Source organism: Equus asinus, chromosome 3, assembly GCF_041296235.1.
Source record: "Equus asinus isolate D_3611 breed Donkey chromosome 3, EquAss-T2T_v2, whole genome shotgun sequence".
NCBI classification, from domain to species: domain Eukaryota; kingdom Metazoa; phylum Chordata; class Mammalia; order Perissodactyla; family Equidae; genus Equus; species Equus asinus.
Genome location: NC_091792.1, coordinates 53,509,327 through 53,527,881, shown reverse-complemented (window position 1 = coordinate 53,527,881; position 18,555 = coordinate 53,509,327).

Sequence of the window (18,555 nt, the reverse complement as noted above, 5' to 3'; positions counted from 1 at the left end):
ATCTTCTTTGAATGTTTGGTAGAATTCTCCAGAGAAGCTGTCTTGTCCTGGAATTTTATTTTGGGGGAGGTTTTTGATTACTGTTTCAGTCTCTTTAGTTGTGATTGGTCTATGAGGATTGTGTATTTCTTCTTGAATCAGTTTTGGGAAATTGTGTGAGACTAAGAATTTAACCATTTCTTCTAGGTTATCCAATCTGTTGGTCTATAGTTTTTCATAGTATTCTCTTATATTCCCTCGTATTTCTGTAGTATCCCTTATAATTTCTCCTGTTTCATTTCTGAATTTATTTGAGCTCTCCTTTTCTTGGTGAGTCTGGTTAAGGGTTTGTCAATTTTGTTTATCTTCTCAAAGAACCAGCTCTTAGTTTCATTGATCATTTCTACTGTTTTTTGGTCTCTATTTCATTTCTTTCTGCTCTAATTTTTATTATTTCCTTCCTTCTGCTGACTTTGGACTTTGTTTGTTCTTCTTTTTCTATTTCTGTTATCTGCAGTTTAAGGTGCTTATTTTATATTTTTTCTGATTTTTGATGTGGGCCTTTATTGCTATGAATTTTTCTCTTATAACTACTTGTGCTACATGCCATAAGAGTTGGTATGTTGTATTTTCATTTTCATTTGTCTACACATTTTTTAAATTTCTCCTTTGATTTCTTCATTAATCCAGTGGTTGTCCAGTAGCATTTTGTTTAGTCTCCACATATTTATGACTTTCCCAGTTTTTTTCTTGTAGTTTATTTTTAGTTTCATAGAATTGAGGTCAGAAAAGATGCTTGAGATGATGTCAGTCTTCTTAAATTTATTAAGGCTAGCCTTTTTTTTTCCCCAACATATGGTCTATCTTTGAGAATGTTCCACGTGCACTTGAGAAGAATGAGTATTCTCCTGTTTTGGGATGGAACACTCTATAAGTCCATCTGACCAAGTGTTTCACTTAAATCCACTATTTCCTTGTTGACTTTCTGTCTGGTTGATCTATCCATTATGTAAGTGGAGTATTGAAGTCCCCTACTATTATGGTGTTGCTTTTAATTTCTCCCTTTAGGTATGTTAATAGTTGATTTATGTACTTTGGTGCCCCTGTGTTAGGTGCATATATATTCATGTTATGTCCTTTTGGTGTAATGTCATTTTTATCATTATATGCTGCCTCTCTTTGTCTCTTATTGTCTTTTTAATATTGAAGTCTACTTTGTCTGACAAAAGTATGGCAACACCTGATTTTTTTGTTTGTCATTTGTTTGGAGTATCATCTTCCATCCTTTCACTCTGAGCCTATGTTTGTCTTTAGAGCTGAGATGTGTTTCCTGGAGGCAGCGTATTGTTGGGTCTTGTTTTCTAATCCATCTAGCTATGCTGTGTCTTTTGATTGGAGAATTCAATCCATTTACATTTAGAGTAATTATTGATATATGAGGGCTTAATACTACCATTTTATCTTTTGTTTTCTGGTTGTTCTGTGTTTCCATTGTTTCTCTTCCTTTGTATTTCTAACTGCCATTTCATTTTGATGGTTTTCTGTGGTGGTATTCTCAGTTTTCTCTTTTTTTTAAGTGAACTGTGGCTCTGCTCTGATTTTTCGTTTAGTAGTTACTGTGAGGTTTGTATAAAAGATCTCATAGATGAGATAGTCCAGTTTCTCATAGTCTCTTATCTCCATTAGCCTAAACATATTTCATCCCTTACTCTTCCCCTCCTGAGTTATTGTTGTCACAAATTATTCTGTTTTGTGTTGTGAGTTTGTGACTAAGTTGAAGTGTTGATAGTTACTTTTGATGCTTTCTTTCCATTTATCTTTTAAGTTATACTTGAGTATTTCCTTCCCCATTCTGATAAAGAGCTCTATTTTCTGATTTTTTTCTGTTTATTTATCTCTTAGCTCAAAGCTTTGTAGAACTTTGCCTTTTTGTTTCCAGTATGAGGGCATCTTTATTCACTTCTTGTAAGGGAGGTCTAGTGGTGATGAACTCTCTCAGCTTTTTTAATCTAGGAAAGCTTTTATTTTTCCATCATGTCTGAGGGATAGTTTTGCTGGATAGAATATCCTTGGCTGGAAATTTTTGTCTTTCAGTATTTTGGATATATCGTTCCATTCTCTCTTAGCCCATAAGGTTTCTGCCAAGAAATCTGCTGAAAACCTGATAGAGGTTCCTTTATAGGTTATTTTTTTCTGCCTGGCTGTCTGTCATATTTTTTCTTTGTCATTGACTTTTGCCAGTTTTACTATTATATGCCTTGGAGAAGGTCTTTTATCATTGAGGTAATTAGGCATTCTATTAGTTTCATGTATTTGTAAATCCAATTCCTTCCCCAGGTTTGGGAAATTCTCAGCTATTATTTTGTTGAACAAGCTCTCTGCTCCTTTCTCCCTCACTTCTCCCTCTGTAATGGCCATAATCTTAATTTTGCTTTTCCTAGTTGAGTCATATAATTCTTGAAGAATTCTTTCATTTTTTAAAAATCTTAATTCTCTATCCTCCTCTACCTGTAACATTTCTATATTTCTATCCTCTAACTCACTAATTCTTTCCTCCATAAAAATCAACTCTATTTTTTAATAATTCTAGATTATTTTTAACTTCATTAATTGTGTTCTTCATATCTAAATTTTTGGATTTTCTTTTTATAGTTTCAATCTTTTGGTGAAGTATCCATTCTTCTCATTAATTTTATTCCTGAGCTCATTGAACTGTTTGTCTGAGTTATCGTGTAACTCATTGAGTTTCTTTATAACAGCTATTTTGAATACTCTGTCATTTAGATTGTAAATTTCAGTGGCTTCAGGGTTGGTTTCTGGAGAATTGTCATTTTCCTTCTGATCTGAATTGTTGCTGTAGTTTCTCATGGTGTTTGATGAACTAATATTTTGTTGGTGCATATGTAGTAGTATCAGGTCACAGATTCCACCTGCTACCACTAGGGGGAAGCAGGAGCTGAGTTTCTGATCCCACCACATCTGCTGGCAGTTGTGATGGTATCAGGGCCACTTGCACTGGCCTGGAGAGTGTTTGGGCACCTGTGTAGACTGTGCTTGGTTGGCAGAGATGCCTTGCACATATTGAGCCTCGGCCTCTCCTTCTGGCTGCAGTGGCAGGGTGGGGTCTCCCACCACCAGGAAAGTGATCACAAGTGGGCTAAGGGCTGCCACTTCCTCTTCCTCTGGTCTTCCCAAGGCATGTTCCCGCTTTCAGAGCACAGTAGTTCTATGGGTGCTCATGCAGACTGGGAATGCATTCACCCCAGTTCCTAGATCTGCTGCCACCTCTTCTTGTGGTCATGCTGGCCTCTGAGCTTGGTGAATGGGGCTTCTTCATGGGGATCAAGCTGGGGCCACTCCTTGGAGCCACAGTGGTACAGTGGGCTCCCCCACCATTGGGAAAGTGATCATGAGTGGGCTAAGGGCTGCTGCCACCTCTTCCTACAGTGTCTCCAGAGCACATTCCCATTTTCAGGGTGCAGCGGTATTATGGGTGCTCCCACCAGGCTAGGAAGCATTTGTGCATGTGCACAGGGCTGCTAGGGAAGGGCAGTGAGTGCTCACCTATCTCCACCATTCCCAGAGGACCAATCAATCCACCCCCAGGTGTATCACTGTGTGGGTCTCTTAGGCATTCTGTTTTGCTGTGTAGGTTTTCTCCATTGGTCAATGAATGTGCATTTAGTTGCAGTTCAAGGGGGAGAGATAAAGGGAACAGCTCACTCTGTCATGCTACTGATATCACTTCAATAAATTTTTTATTTTAAATGCAAATCTGACAAAGTAATCTAAGATGTTTAATGAAAATATTGCCAGACTGAATCCTTATGGAGACATACAAGTGAAGACAAAATATTTCAACATTTTTCACAAATTTTTGCTAATGAAGACAGCCTTTAAAATGTGAAGTCTCAACACCCTCTCATTCTTTAAATACATATTTAGCTAAAGAAAAACACAGTAGTGTTTATATTCCAAAAATATTTTTTTAAGTAGAATATGCATGGAAAGCTACCTATGTTGCCAACACTGGAAAACTGTTTCTTCTGAGGTGTTCTGCAAGTCTTCTGTTTGCCACAAAATTACTTAAATACATTCAAAGATTTAAACTTAATATTTTTCCCCAAAGCAGATAAAAGCTGTTAGTGGCAGAATTAGAATTGTCATGACTGTATGCTATTGGTGTGGTAATACCCAATATGATGATTTTTCTTCTGAGGGTACCCTTTAGTAATTACCATGACTCTAATTTTTTTTTAATAAAGGACATTTTACAATCTTTTTGGCACTCCCATAAATTAATATGAAACTAATTGTTTAAATGTTTTAAAATGCATTTTCATATCTTTGTGGTATATTATTTGCTATTTCTCTTTGATATTAAGATGTTTTGTGGCAATAGGACCTGAAAGGCATATTATATTGTACTATATGGCATTTATTACTTTCTGTGACCTATTTTCACAGAGAACTTTGTCTAATTTTTAAAGATCCCATACTAGTGTCTTTCTCAATGCTACTGTTGTTCCTAATAATCCTTATATTGAATCTAAAAGAATGTTTAGACTTAAACATATTTTAAGACTTGATATTTTAAGATTTTAAGGTTTTTTTTTCATAAATCTATGACATCAGGGGTATTGTGCTCAGCTGAAAAAGCTGAGGAACAAATTTTGCATAATTGTGGATGCAGTAACAAACTTTAACTGTCAGCCAAATTTGATTTAGGAAAGACATTATTGAAATAATGAGATTAATTTGCTAGATGGTTATATAGCAGAATTAAGACGTTTGGAAACCAGAGAGATTATATGTATCTATCTGTTGCTACAGACACAGCTATCAGTTAACGTTAGAATGTTGCCTCATAGCATCAGATAGGAAGGGACAATTAATATAAGTAACTATTTATATTTGAGGGTGAGGTTTGAGTGGGGCCAGGTAAAATTTGCAATTCAAATACCATTTTTAATTTTTTATCCATGAAAATTTCTGATGTAGAACTTACTGTCTGTTAAAAAAGCAGGATAAAATATGTGAAACATCTGTTTTCAGGCATTGGTACAATAGGAAACACAAAACTGTACAACTTAAGAGAAAGAGCATAAATGAGATGACACCTAAAATTTCACTGAGTTTCTTAACTACGTATGCTTTTCAGAACACAGTACAAGAAGGGAGAATACAACCAGAGCTAGGCTAGGCAATCTCTCAAGGTGGGCAAAGATAAGAGTTGTGGGAGTCTAAGGCAGTTGAAATTTGCAGGGCAGAATACCATTGTGGAGGTAACTGTGAAGTAAAAAGAGTTCAAGAAATCAGCAGAAGAATCCTTTTGAGTCTTTGGCTATTTACTGATCTATACCTAAACAATGTGTGACTATAGGAATACAAGCAAGACAACTCTCAGGGAGCTATAAATCGAATAGTTCCCAATGCTCACACAGACTGGGAATTATTTGCATTCCCTTCAGTCAAGTAAATGTCTGCACTACACATGCAAAGTCAAGCATCCAATAAAATTATTAAGCATATGGAAATAATCAAATGTGACCCATAACCAAGGAAGAAATCAGTTAATAGAAAAAGACCTAGAAGTAATAGAGATTATGGGGTTTTAACACAAGACTCAACACTTTAATATAGTTATTATAAACAAAATAAATGTGCTTAAGGATATAGAGGAAAAAAGAACATAATTAGGATGCAAATGGAATACATGGAAAAGAACAAGAGAATTTTTCTAAATGAAAAATGTGTTAGCTGAAATGAAAAATTCACTGAGCGAGCATAAGATAATAAAAGACACTGAAGGAAAAAGAAAAAAGATCAGGGAACTTAAAGACATAAGACTATTCAGGCCAAAGTATAAGGATAAAATGGACTAAAAGAAAATGAACAGAGTCTTAGTTACCTGTGGAGCATTATCATGCAGTTTAGCACATGTGCAATTGCAGTTCTAGATGGAGAGGAGAGAGATAGGGACAGAAAACAATTTAAAGGAATAATTTTCCAAAATTTGATAGATACCATTAATCCACACACACAAAAAAACAAAAACAAAAAACGCTTGAGCTAGTCCTGACAGTCTACTGGTTAAAGTTTGGCACACTCTGCTTTGGCAGCCTGGGTTCAGTTTCTAGGTATGGAACCACATCACTCGTCTGTCAGTAGCCATGCTTTGGTGGTGGCTCACCTAGAAGAACCAGCTGGACTTACAACTAGAATATGCAACTATGTCCTGGCACTTCAGGGAGGAAAAAAAAGAGAGAGGAAGATTGGGAATAGACGTTAGCTCAGGGCGAATCTTTCCAAGCAAAGGAAAAAAGAAAAAAACAACAAACAATGACTCTCCTGTAGGATAACCACAAATATGACCATAACCAGGAATATTTTAATAATTTTTTATGAATTCCTGGGATGATGAGAAATTTAAAATTAAATTTAAAATCAACCAGAGAGAGAGAGGAAAGAAAGATAATAATACATATAACGAAATAAAGTTAAGAATATACACAGACTTCTCATCAAAAACAATGTAACCTAAATAATAGTGGAAGAGCATTCTTCAAAGTGCTGAAGGAAAAAACTAAAATGTGCCAAACAATAATTTTCCACAGAGTATAAATATTATTTAAAATTGAATGTGAAATAAATACATTTTAGACAAATAAAAGCTGAGAGAATCAATTGCCATACACTAAAAGTGAAAGACTCTGCAGAGTATGCTTTGCAAGTCTGCTAAAATATAGAAAGCTAGAATGACAATATTCACGTCAACTAAAGTGAACTTGAGGTCAAGGTATATTATTAGAGATAAGGAAAGACATTTTGTAACAATGAAAGAGTAAATTTATTGACAACATAATAATCCTAAAAATGAATGTCCCCAATTGGAGTAACATGTAAAGTAAAACTAACAATTCAAAGGGAAAGTATAGACATATCCACAAGCATAGTTAAATATTTCAGCCTTCCTCTCTCAGTAATTCTGCCTAGTAAACCAGTCTGAAATAATTTAGCATAAAGAAAACTTGAACAACTAACAATAACTTGAACACTAGATTGAACAACTGCAGAACACATATTTTATGAGTGATCATTGGAATATTCACCAAGATAGACAATATGCTGGGCCACAAAAGAAGTCCCAACAAATTTCAAATGATTCAATTCATACAGGATATGTTTTGTAATCATAATGGATTTAAATAAATAAATTTTAAACATATTTGGAAGCGTCATGCAAATTTGGAAACTAAGCAACACACTTCTAAGTAACAACAAAACTAAGAAGATGGAAGGAAAATTTAAATAAATATTTCAAACTAAACAAAAGAAAGCCGTAACATATCATAATTCCTAGGATAAGCTAGGACAGTTTTTAGAAAGAAATTGATGGTTCTAAATGCTTATGTTAGAAAATAGGAAATTTCTGAAATTGCTTCTTTTTTTTCACCTGAGGAAAATTGGACCTGAGCTAAGATCTGTTACCAATCATCCTCTTTTTTTTCCTCCCCAAAGCCCCAGTGCCTAGTTGTATATCCTACTTGCAAGTCATTCTAGTTCTTATATGTGGGATGCCACCACGGCATGGCTTGATGAGCGGTGTGTAGGTCTGTACCCAGGATCCAAACTGGTGAATCCCAGGCTGCTGAAGTGGCAGGCATGAACTTAACCACTCAGCTATGGGGTGAAAATTATGTTTTCTAAGCTTCCACCTTAAGAAGATAGAAGAAGAAGAAATTAAAACGAAAGCAAGTAGAGAACAAAATGATTAAGATAAAAGAAATTGAAAACACACAAAAAGTAGAGAAAATCAATTAAGACAAAATATGATTCTTTGACAAAGTCAATGATAGTCAGAAACTTCTAGATAGAATGACATTAAAATAAATAAATAAAAAGAGAAAATATAACTTTTTAATGTCATAAATGAAAATGTGGACATCTGTACAGATCCACAGTCACAGAAAGTTTTTAAGAACACATAATGAAAATCAATTACACAATAAATGCATCAGTTTGGAAAAATCGCCGAGTCCTTGAAAATCACAAGTTACCAAAATTGAAAGAGGGAGAAATAAAAACTCAGCAAAATCCTGTATTTACTAAAAAAATTGAATATGTGGTTAAAAACCTTTTCATAAAGAAAATTTTAGGCTCAGACAGCTTCAGTATTCACGTATATCCAAATTTAAGAAAGAAAATAAATTAACCATACACTATTTATTTTGCGGAAAATCAAAACAAAGTGAAAAATTTCCAACTGATTTTGAGAAGCTAGCATTTCCTTGAGAGCAAACCTGAAAAGGGTTTTAGAGGAAAACTCCAGAATAATGTCTCTAATAATCACTGATGCAAAAATTCCTTTTAAAATATTAGTAAATCCAGCATAGCAATATACATAAAAGATAATATACCATATTTCAGCTAAGGGGTTAATATCCAAAATATACAAAGAACTCATATATCTCAACAACAAAAAAACTAACAACCCAATTAAAAAATGGGCAAAAGATCTGAACAGACGTTTCTCCAAAGAAGATATACAGATGGCCAAGATTTCTCCAAAGAAGATATACAAATGGCCAACAGGCACATGAAAAGATGTTCAACATCTTTAACTATCAAGGAAATGCAAATCAAAACTATGATGAGATATCACCTCACACCCCTCAGAATGGCTATAATTAACAAGACAGGAAATAATTAGTGTTGGAGAGAATATGGCGACAGGGAACCCTCATACACTGCTGGTGGGAGTGCGCACTGGTGGAGCCAATATGGAAAACAGCCAATATGGAAACACATGGAGTTTCCTCGGAAAATTAAGAATAGATCTCCCATATGATCAAGCTATTCCACTGCTGGGTATTTATCCAAAGAACTTGAAAACACAAATGCATAAAGATACATACACCCCTATGTTCATTGCAGCATTATACACAATAGCCAAGACTTGGAATCAACCTAGGTGCCCATCAAGGGACCAATGGATAAAGAAGATGTGGTATATATACACAATGGAATACTACTCAGCTATAAGAAATGATGAAATCTGGCCATTTGTGACAACATGGATGGACCTTGAGGGTATTATGCTAAGTGAAGTAAGTCAGAGGGAGAAAGTCAAATACCATATGATCTCACTTGTAAGTATAAGATAAAAACAACTACAAACAAACACATAGCAATAAAGATTGGATTGGTGTTTGCCAGGGGAGAAGCGGGGAGAGGGGGGGCAAAGGCGGGGTTTTGCATGTGTGTGTGGTGATGGATTGTAATTAGTCTTTGGGTGGTGAACACGATATAATCTACACAGAATTTGAAATATATTATGATGTACACCTGAAATTTATACAATGTTATCTGCAATTAAAAAAAAAGAACCAATTAAAAAAATAAAAATAAAGTTAAAAAAAAAAGAAACAATATACCCTAACCATGTGGGTTTTATCACAGGAAGTGCAGTTTGGCACTACAAAATCAATTAATGCAACTTAGTCAATACAAATTTTATTTTTATTTGTTTATTTATTTTTTATTTGAGGAAGATTAGCCCTGAGCTAACTACTGCCAGTCCTTGTCTTTTTTGCTGAGGAAGCCTGGCCCTGAGCTAACATCCATGCCCATCTTCCTCTACTTTATATGTGGGACACCTACCGCAGCATGGCGTGCCAAGCGGTGCCATGTCCGCACCTGGGATCCGAACCGGCAAACCCTCGGCCCCTGAGAATCAGAACGTGTGCACTCAACCGCTGTGCCACCGGATGGGCCCGTCCATATAAACTTTAAAAACTGAGAAGCAAAAACGTTTATTACCTCAATATATATGGAAAAAAATATTTTCTATAATTCTACATCAATTCATGATAAAGTCTGAGCAACCTAATATAAAAGGAAACTTCTTCAATCTCATAAAAGACAAATGGATATCAGGTGATTTCTTTCTAAAAGATGGAAAACTGAATGTCTGACCCATGTCATCAGGAATAAGATTGATGTCTGCTGTCACCACTTCTTTGTCCTTTTGCACTGGAGTCCTATCCTGCACATAAAGCAGGTAAAGGAAGTGAAATAAAGGCATAAAGATGGAAAATGAAGTAGGAAAACTGTCTCTAGTCTTAGAAGGTATTACTGAGTATTTAGAAATACTAAAGTCTAGAAAAGCTAAAATAACTTATAAGTAAATTTCTTGAGGCAATAAAATAAATGGTTATTAGAAATGTATCTATACACTATCAAAGAGCAATTAGAATATTAATTTTTAATAAGTGCAGGTTAAACTAGCATCAAAAAACATGAAATAGAGATACATTTAGCAAAATATGTGAAAGACCTATACACTGAAAACTATGAAACATTGTTGGGGAAAATAAAATGATGACAAGTAAATTAATAAACATACCATGTACATGATTTGGAAGACTCAATAATTTTATTATAACAGTTCTTCCCAAATTGATTTATAGATTCAATATGATTACTTTCAAAATCTCAGGAAGCTTTTGTTTTGAGGAGGAGATAGAAATTGATGAATTCATTCTAATATTAAAAAGAAAGTGTATAGGAAAAAGTATACAATTTTGGAAAAAAGAGAACAAATTGGCAGTATTTACTTTCTTTGACATCAAACCATATTATAAAGTTACAGTAATCAAGACAGTATGGCATTAGCATAAGGATAGATGACATAGGAAAATAATATACAATATTATGCAGACATGAGCTCATGCCTATAGTCAATTGCTTTTCAACAAAGACATCATGGTAATTTAATGCAGAAGGATGGCTTTTCAATTTCAAAAATCATGCTGGAAAAACTGATATCCTTTAAAACAAATTAACCTCAACCATTTCTTCACACCATATACACATAGAAAAATAACTTGAAATATATCAGGAGTCTAAATGTGAAAGCTAGAACTATGATACTTCCAAGAGAGAACATAGAAGAACATATTTGTGATCTTGGATTGGGCACAGATTTCTTAGATAAGGCAAAAACACACACACCATAAAGAAATATGTGTATGCACATGTGTGTGTGTGTGTCTGGTGTGGGCATAACAAGCTATACAATCACACAAATATACACATATGCAAATTCTTCTTTATCAAAATTGAAACTTTTTGATCTTCAGAAGACATTGTTAAGAAAACAAAAAGAGAAGCCACTAGTAGGAGAAAATATTTGCCACACATATATCAGAAAAAGAAGTTGTGTATTGAACATATCAAAAATGCTGAATATTATATAACACAAACAACGCTATTACAAATAGGCAAACTATTCGTGCCAACATTTCACAATTGAAGATATTCAGAAGGCCAATATGCAGGTCAAAAGATGCTGAACATCTTTATTCATCAGGGCAATATAAAATAAAACCACAATGAGACATTTTACGCACCATAAAATAGACAAAATTTAAAAATACTGGAAGTAGCAAATGCTGGTGGGAGTATGGCGTACTGGGACTCTCATACATTGCTGACTAGAATGTAAAATAGTACAACCATTTTAGAAAACAATTTTCTGAAGTTTTAACTTTCTGATAGTTAAATATACATTTACCAATGGTTCAGCAATCCCGTGCCACAAGAGATATGAAAACATATATCCAAGTAAAGTCGCATATACAAATGTTCATAGCAACTTTATTACTGATAGTCCTAAGCTGGAAACTAAAGGCCCCTCAACAGGTGAATGAATAAAGGGAATAAATTCCACGCAATGGAAGGCTATTTAGTGTTTAAAAGGAATAAACTACTGATATAATAAACAACATGACTGAATATGAAAAACATTATTCTGAGCAAAAGAAGCTAAGCAGAAGAATAAATAATGTATGATTCCGTTTTAATGATATTCTGGAAGAGGCAAAAGTAATCTGTAGTGACAAAGGCACATCTGTGATGGCCTGGGGCTCTGAGTGGGTGGGAATGACTGTGATGGGACTTTAGAGAATTTTGTGGCATCATGACATCATTGTTCTGTATCTTGAGCATGCTGGTGGTTACACATTTGCTATCTGTTAAAACTCATCAAGCGGTTTATTTTAAAATGGGTGGATTATATTTTATGTAAGCTATACCTCAAAAAAAAGAAATGACTTAAAAGTGTCATGCCTCAGGTAGTCTTCTATCACTTCTGTTGTTCTGCTTCCTGAGACCCAGTTTGCATAAAGTTGTTCCTTCTAACTAGGATGAAAGCCAGAAGTATTAGATGTCCTGTGAAGGATTTAAGAATAATAGTGATATTGAATATTTATCAATTGCTTATTACGCTAAGTGCTTCAGTTGTATTAATTAATTTTGTCTTCTCAGGAGCCCTATGAGGTGCTAATAGAAATACTCTGATTTTACAGATGAGGAAATTCGGGCTCAGAAATATTATACAACTTATCTAAGGGAAAACAGCTAATAAGTGAAGTAGGGAGGTATTAAATTGAAGCAGTTTGTTTCTAGAGCCTGTGCTCTTGCTAATAGAAATAAATGGATTTTTGAAGTTTGCCTTAAGGGTAGGAGATGAAAAAATTGAGCAAATCTTAATTTCCAATATTATCCTCAAAGTCTAAACTCTTGTAAAAGAAAGAGAAACTGTAAAAAAAAAAAAAAAAAAGAAAAGTAAACCAAACCTTAATTTCAAAAGTGTTGACATTTTACAAGGTATTCTTAAAATCTTTTAGTTCTTAAAACAACTCTGAATGCTTGGCGAGCAGTGAATTAACTGTGTCACTGGGGATAGCGTGATGATGGGACACATTTGTCATTTTTATTGGGCACCTGATCTGATCTATGGATTTCAGCCATCAGTTATGGACCATTTGGACTTCCTACTCAAGGATTTTCTCTTGGATTCCTATCTCTGCTATCACTCCTCATTATTTGGTTTCCAGATCTTTGAAGCCTGCCTCTTAGTCAGAGAAAATCACCTTCTTTTGCCCAGTTGCTTTTGAGCAAGCTCTTTTATCTCTGAATTGGACCAACATAGAAGCATTTCTTTATTTCTATTCTAGCTTATCGTTTCCACAACATTCTCCTGCACATATGGCATTAGTGGTGGTGGTGTTGATGGTACATGGGTTTGGGGAGGCACTGGCTTTTAAGGATGGTCAAACACAATCTCTCAGTATTCTACATTCACTCATACTGCCCTGCTGAGTTTGGTTCTCCTTGGCACACGGGCCTTATTTATGTCACTTTTATCTCAGAGACTTGCTTCATGGCTTCCATAAGACACTCTCATTCCATGGTCCATCAGACATGCTTATGTACTCTTTAACCTCTATTGAGGACAGGTTTAAACTTTTTCTCGTGAGCAGGCTGAGCTCCAGGCAAATTACAGGATGAGATTAGACTCTTGTTTACACAACCCCAAATACTTGGTGATGGTTGAAGCAGCTTGTCTTTCACAGGCTACTCAGAAGGTTTTTAGCTAGCAACAGCTGCTGTATATCGAACCAAATTTCACTTTGGGATCCATACAGATATGGAGAATGAAATATAAATTATTTCCTCCACTTTTAAAATTGAGTTTCTAGATGCTTTAAGGGAAAGAATTAGGTGTAGCAGAAGTTTTAATGTAAGTGGTGGCGTATGCCAAACTTATAGGTGCTTTCGGCCCCACAATAGCAGAAGACTTATGGTGAAAACGTCAAGTGGTAAGAACACTTGTACATCATCCTACAGTTTTCACATGCTCTTGATTCTTTAGAAAAAAATGCCTTTGCTGAAATTGCTTATGCTTCTTTTCTTTTCATTCTGGAAGAAGTTATGAAGAACTGATTTTTCTTTCTTTAGTTTTTCTACAATGGTGAATATGCTAAAGCCATTACTTACCCCCTCCACTCTGCTCCTTTTGTTTTCTAGATAATGCTAAAATATCTATTAAAATTTATGTTTAACATCAAATGATCAGCTTATATATTCACTAGACTTTAAATCTAACTAGATGTATATGTTGAAAAAAGAAAAATCTGTTTGTTTCATATTATATATGTATATGCTTATATTATACTACTTATTTTTATTATTGGATTAAAAGCAAAATGATTTCATAAATGACAGCCAATGAAATAAAGTGAGGAATTGAAATTACATGAAATTCATTTAAAATTTTTCAAATTTATTTGGATGAGTCCTTACTCCTTTAATTGCTTTGATGCAGCAAGGGGAGGAATTATAGATATGATTAATATATATGAAAAAATACCAAAATACTGTTTCAACCAACAGAAGAAACTTAACCCAGTTACGTATACACACTCAAACATACACACGTTTTTCACCTAAAACAAATTTTGAAAGTTTTGCATGTTTATTAATTTATGTTTTGAAGCTGCAAAAATAACTTCCTATGTATAAGAATCTATCTGAATTTGTTATTTTAATCTGCATCAAATCTCTGAGATGCGTCCTGTATTGTTATAAAAGTTTTGCCTATTCTAGATTGATGCAGTTGACATTATGTCAAAGCAATGATTTTTTCTTCTGAAAAAAATCACAAATAATACTTTTCCTCAATAAAATAATACATAATATATATAATACAATATAGCCAATTGTATCTCTAATACAATAATATATAGAGTAACATATTTCATATATTAATTCCTGATAGAAGTAAATTTTCAAATGTATAACGAAAGACTCGAATATTATTTTTCTGCTGTTGAATTCCAAGCAAGTGCTCATAATCGATGGGCAGTACTCCTCCAAGAGGTAAATTCAGGACTTCAGGATCCTTCTATCCTGTGTGCCCACAATCTTCAGCGTATGGCCATCAAGATCGTTGAGCTCATAGGCATCAGGTAAGAATAGGAGAAAGATCGAAAGGAGGATGATACATGGAAGTTTTCAATAAGCCAGCTTGGCATTGACAATATCATTGTCACTGGTATTCTACTGGTCTGAAGGCAGTCAAGTGGCTCTATGTAATTTCAAGGGAAACTGGAAATCCTGTCTAGGTTAGTGCCCAGGAAGAAAATGAACAGCTATAGTTCATCTGAACTATATAGTTCATCATGAAGATAATTAACTAGTTATTATTATCTTACATAAAATATCTATATATCTGACAAAGGTGCAATGAAAAAGAGATTTGTTGATATTAATTTAAATTATTTTATGCTAAAATACAGGTTGTTTAGCTTGGTCTGAGAATACTTTTTGTTAGTCATTCAATGACTATTTCTTGATTTTATATTATGAGACATGAAGAAATGGCTAATATTAAAAGACCATGATTGCAATATCATATAAGCATTCAATTATTCAGGTCAGTAATTTGACCTGGGCTCAGCCCTGTGATTCTTCTGTTTGCAGTTAAATTTGCTTATGTGCTGCATTCAGCTGCCAGAGGGTGCTGGGGATGCATGGTCTGGGATGGTCTCAGTTGGGATCTATTATTTTTAACCCATGTGGTCTCTCCTCCTCCAGCAGGTTATCTGAGGCTCATTGTCATAGAGGCTAGATACAGGGACTGGGAGAGAGAGGGAATCTTTGATGGCCTCTTAAAGCCTAAGCTCAGAATTGGCACACTATTACTCTTGCTGTATTATATTTGTCAAACTAAGTCACAAGAGATGGGGAAATTGATTCTACCTCTTTATGAAAGGATCTGCAAAATCATGTTTAAAAGAAGTGTGGACAGAGGAGGGAGGTTAGGTCATCTTTACAAGCAATTGCCACAGCAGGTAGCCATATGGTACACAAACTTCCTTCAAGACTGCTTAAACGTTGCCTTGGCATAGAGGACTCTCCTCATCATTCTATAATAATGAGGCTCTGATGAGGAATAGGATAGGTAAATTGAAGTAATTTCATAGGGGTAAATAATAGTGGTATTGCTGGCAATCTGTGGATAAATCTTGGAGGCCATCATGTAGTGGTAGATAGTTGGGATTAGAAAAAGGATTAAGCCAAAGGAAAGATTTATCAAATAATGGGGATATGGCTGGCTAGGGAAATGGAGGAATTATAAAGAGCAATTGGGTTTGCTTTTTATTTTGCCTAAATTGTTATTCTATGCCTCGAGACCTAGGGAGGTGTCTTGGTCTTCTTGGGAAGTTGTAACAAAATCCCATAGACTGGGTGGCTTAAACAACAAATAATTATTTCTCCCAGTTCTGGAGGTGTAAATTCCAAGATCAGAGTGCCAGCATCGTCAGGTTCTCTGAGAGGGCCACTTCCTGGCTTGTAGATAGCCACCTTCCTATTTTACCTGGGTAACAGAGAGAGAAGACTAGCTCTCTTCCTCTTATAAGGACACTAATTATATCATGGGGGTCCACTCTCGTGACAAAGATACCATTCTTGTGATAATTACCTCCCAAAAGCTCCACCTCCAAATACATTGCATTAGGGCATCAACACATGAATTTTGGAAGGATACAAACATTCAGATCATAGCAGGAGGGTTGATAATTATTTTGGATTATGAAAAGAGTGAGTAATGAGCAGTATTATACATGATATTCAAAGGACCAAGTCCATTTATGGATGTAGGTATATATTTGACAGGAGTATTCAAAGAGGAAAATCAATTGCATCTTCCAAATTTTACTCAGATGATGACTCTTTCATAAACATTGTAAAAAGATATTTTAAGTTTAACATATAAAAAATAGGCACAAACGCTAATATTCCACTAATAATGGTGTTGCTAAGGTAAGAGAGAAGGGATACTAAGAATACCTGGAGAAGGCAGAGAAGATGGGAAACAAAGTAGTATAGAAATTAGTAGAGCAGAGAACCACAGGATCTTCAATACTAGTCAGTCTGATTTTGCAAAGTATAGGCAAAGTAGTGAAGAGAGCAGTGGAATTTATTGTTGCTACTATGTGACAATGTATTTCATTATTCTACCCTTTCACAGCCTTGCATGACTGCACATACATAAAGGAATTGTATCAGATTAACAGGACTTGAAGGATAAATAAAGATGGCATGTGGGAAGAAAACAGTAGTTCAATGAGAAAAATCCTTTTCACTTCTCCTTGAAACTGTATAATTAATAGTTAAGAGTTTTAAGAGGTATAGATTCTTAAGATAATACTGAATATGTAAAATTACAAGTGAATAGAGGAAACGGCTTTCATTCCTTTCTGACACATCCATTTTACATATAAAATATCACTTAATAGTAAGCAAGAGGGATGCAGTTTGACTGTGCAGCTGCAGGACCAGAATATAACATTGAGGGGCCTGGAAAAGAAGTTCCTCAGAAAAATCTACATCGTCCTGATCTTCTTTTGTTCATAAAAAAGAGGCACAAAACAGTTTTGGAGCTGCATGTTTTTCACTAAGTGCTCTTTTTAAGTTGCTAGCTGAAGTTTCATGCTAAGCATGAAAATGAGCCTCTCAGATCTCCTGCTTTAGGGAGCTTGATTGATTGATGGCTCTGAATACACCAGCAAGCTGATGAAGTGGCCACACTTCAAAGAAACAAGCTGCTCTGAGTCACTCACTGAACATGGTGGGGATACTAAGGCAGGTCCATTCCTGTGAGACATGAGACAGCTCTGACAAGTGACTTTGGCTCAAGGACTCTCAATTGAACTTAGCTAAACTTTTTAAGAAATTCGCTGTTGTCTAAGCCCCTTCCTACCCATCCTCTCTTGTTCCCTCTCTCCTTCACAGGTCTACTCTCTTCAGCCTCTCCTGGTTCCCTCTCTATTTTCTCTCATAGGTGTTTTCCTCAATGAACTACATCTAATCCTGTTGGCATCTCCTTCTTAGAAGAGCTGAATGCAATTTGTGCCCAGGTGGTCCAAGAAAACAGACAATATGATGAGGTTCTGGGATTAGCTCACTCACTGCCTGATGACCAAAAACCATCCTGAGTGGTATTTGGGACAAAGGAAATCCCTAGAAACTTTTTGTTGTCTAATTGTTGAAGATTACAATGGAGGTGACCTGGGAAAATGTCCCAGTGGAGAGGAGTGCCCTTTCAGGTGTAATGATTGAAAGATATGGAGAAACAAATCATATGAGGACTGTAAAGGTGTTTGGTTTCTGCTAAGTTGTATCAATGCCCTGCCTAGGAATTAAAAATACTGAGAACCTTTAAAAATCAGTTAAAGACTTTGAGAGCCAGAGGGTTTCTTTTGTAGCTTGTAGGGAGGTCTATAGCTCCTGTGGTGAAATAGTGGAAACAGCTGAGCAACAAATAGGAGATTGGATAGTTAAAGCTGAAGAGCTCCGGAGGATTTTAAAGGCTGAAAAAAGACAGATCTGTTATGCTAAGTTTAGGACCCTGGTTGAGAAAACCTGAGACCCAGAAATGTGGTATGAAGACATCTGGATGGATGCCCCTGAGGATATTGGCTACTATGTTGGAGGCCTTATGCTCCAGAGGATGGGAGCTACATCTTAGGAAGATGCAGGGACCTACTCTTTCATTGAAGTTTGTCGGGGTTCAATGGTCAGGGGTATGCTAGGACATCTTCTAAAAAGAAGAAGAAGAGTGACGTCAGTTTCATGATGGAGTGAGCTTGCCCGTGATTCTCTCCCCTCCAACATATGACAAAAAGGAGCAACCATATTCCAACAAAAATTATCCTAATAGAA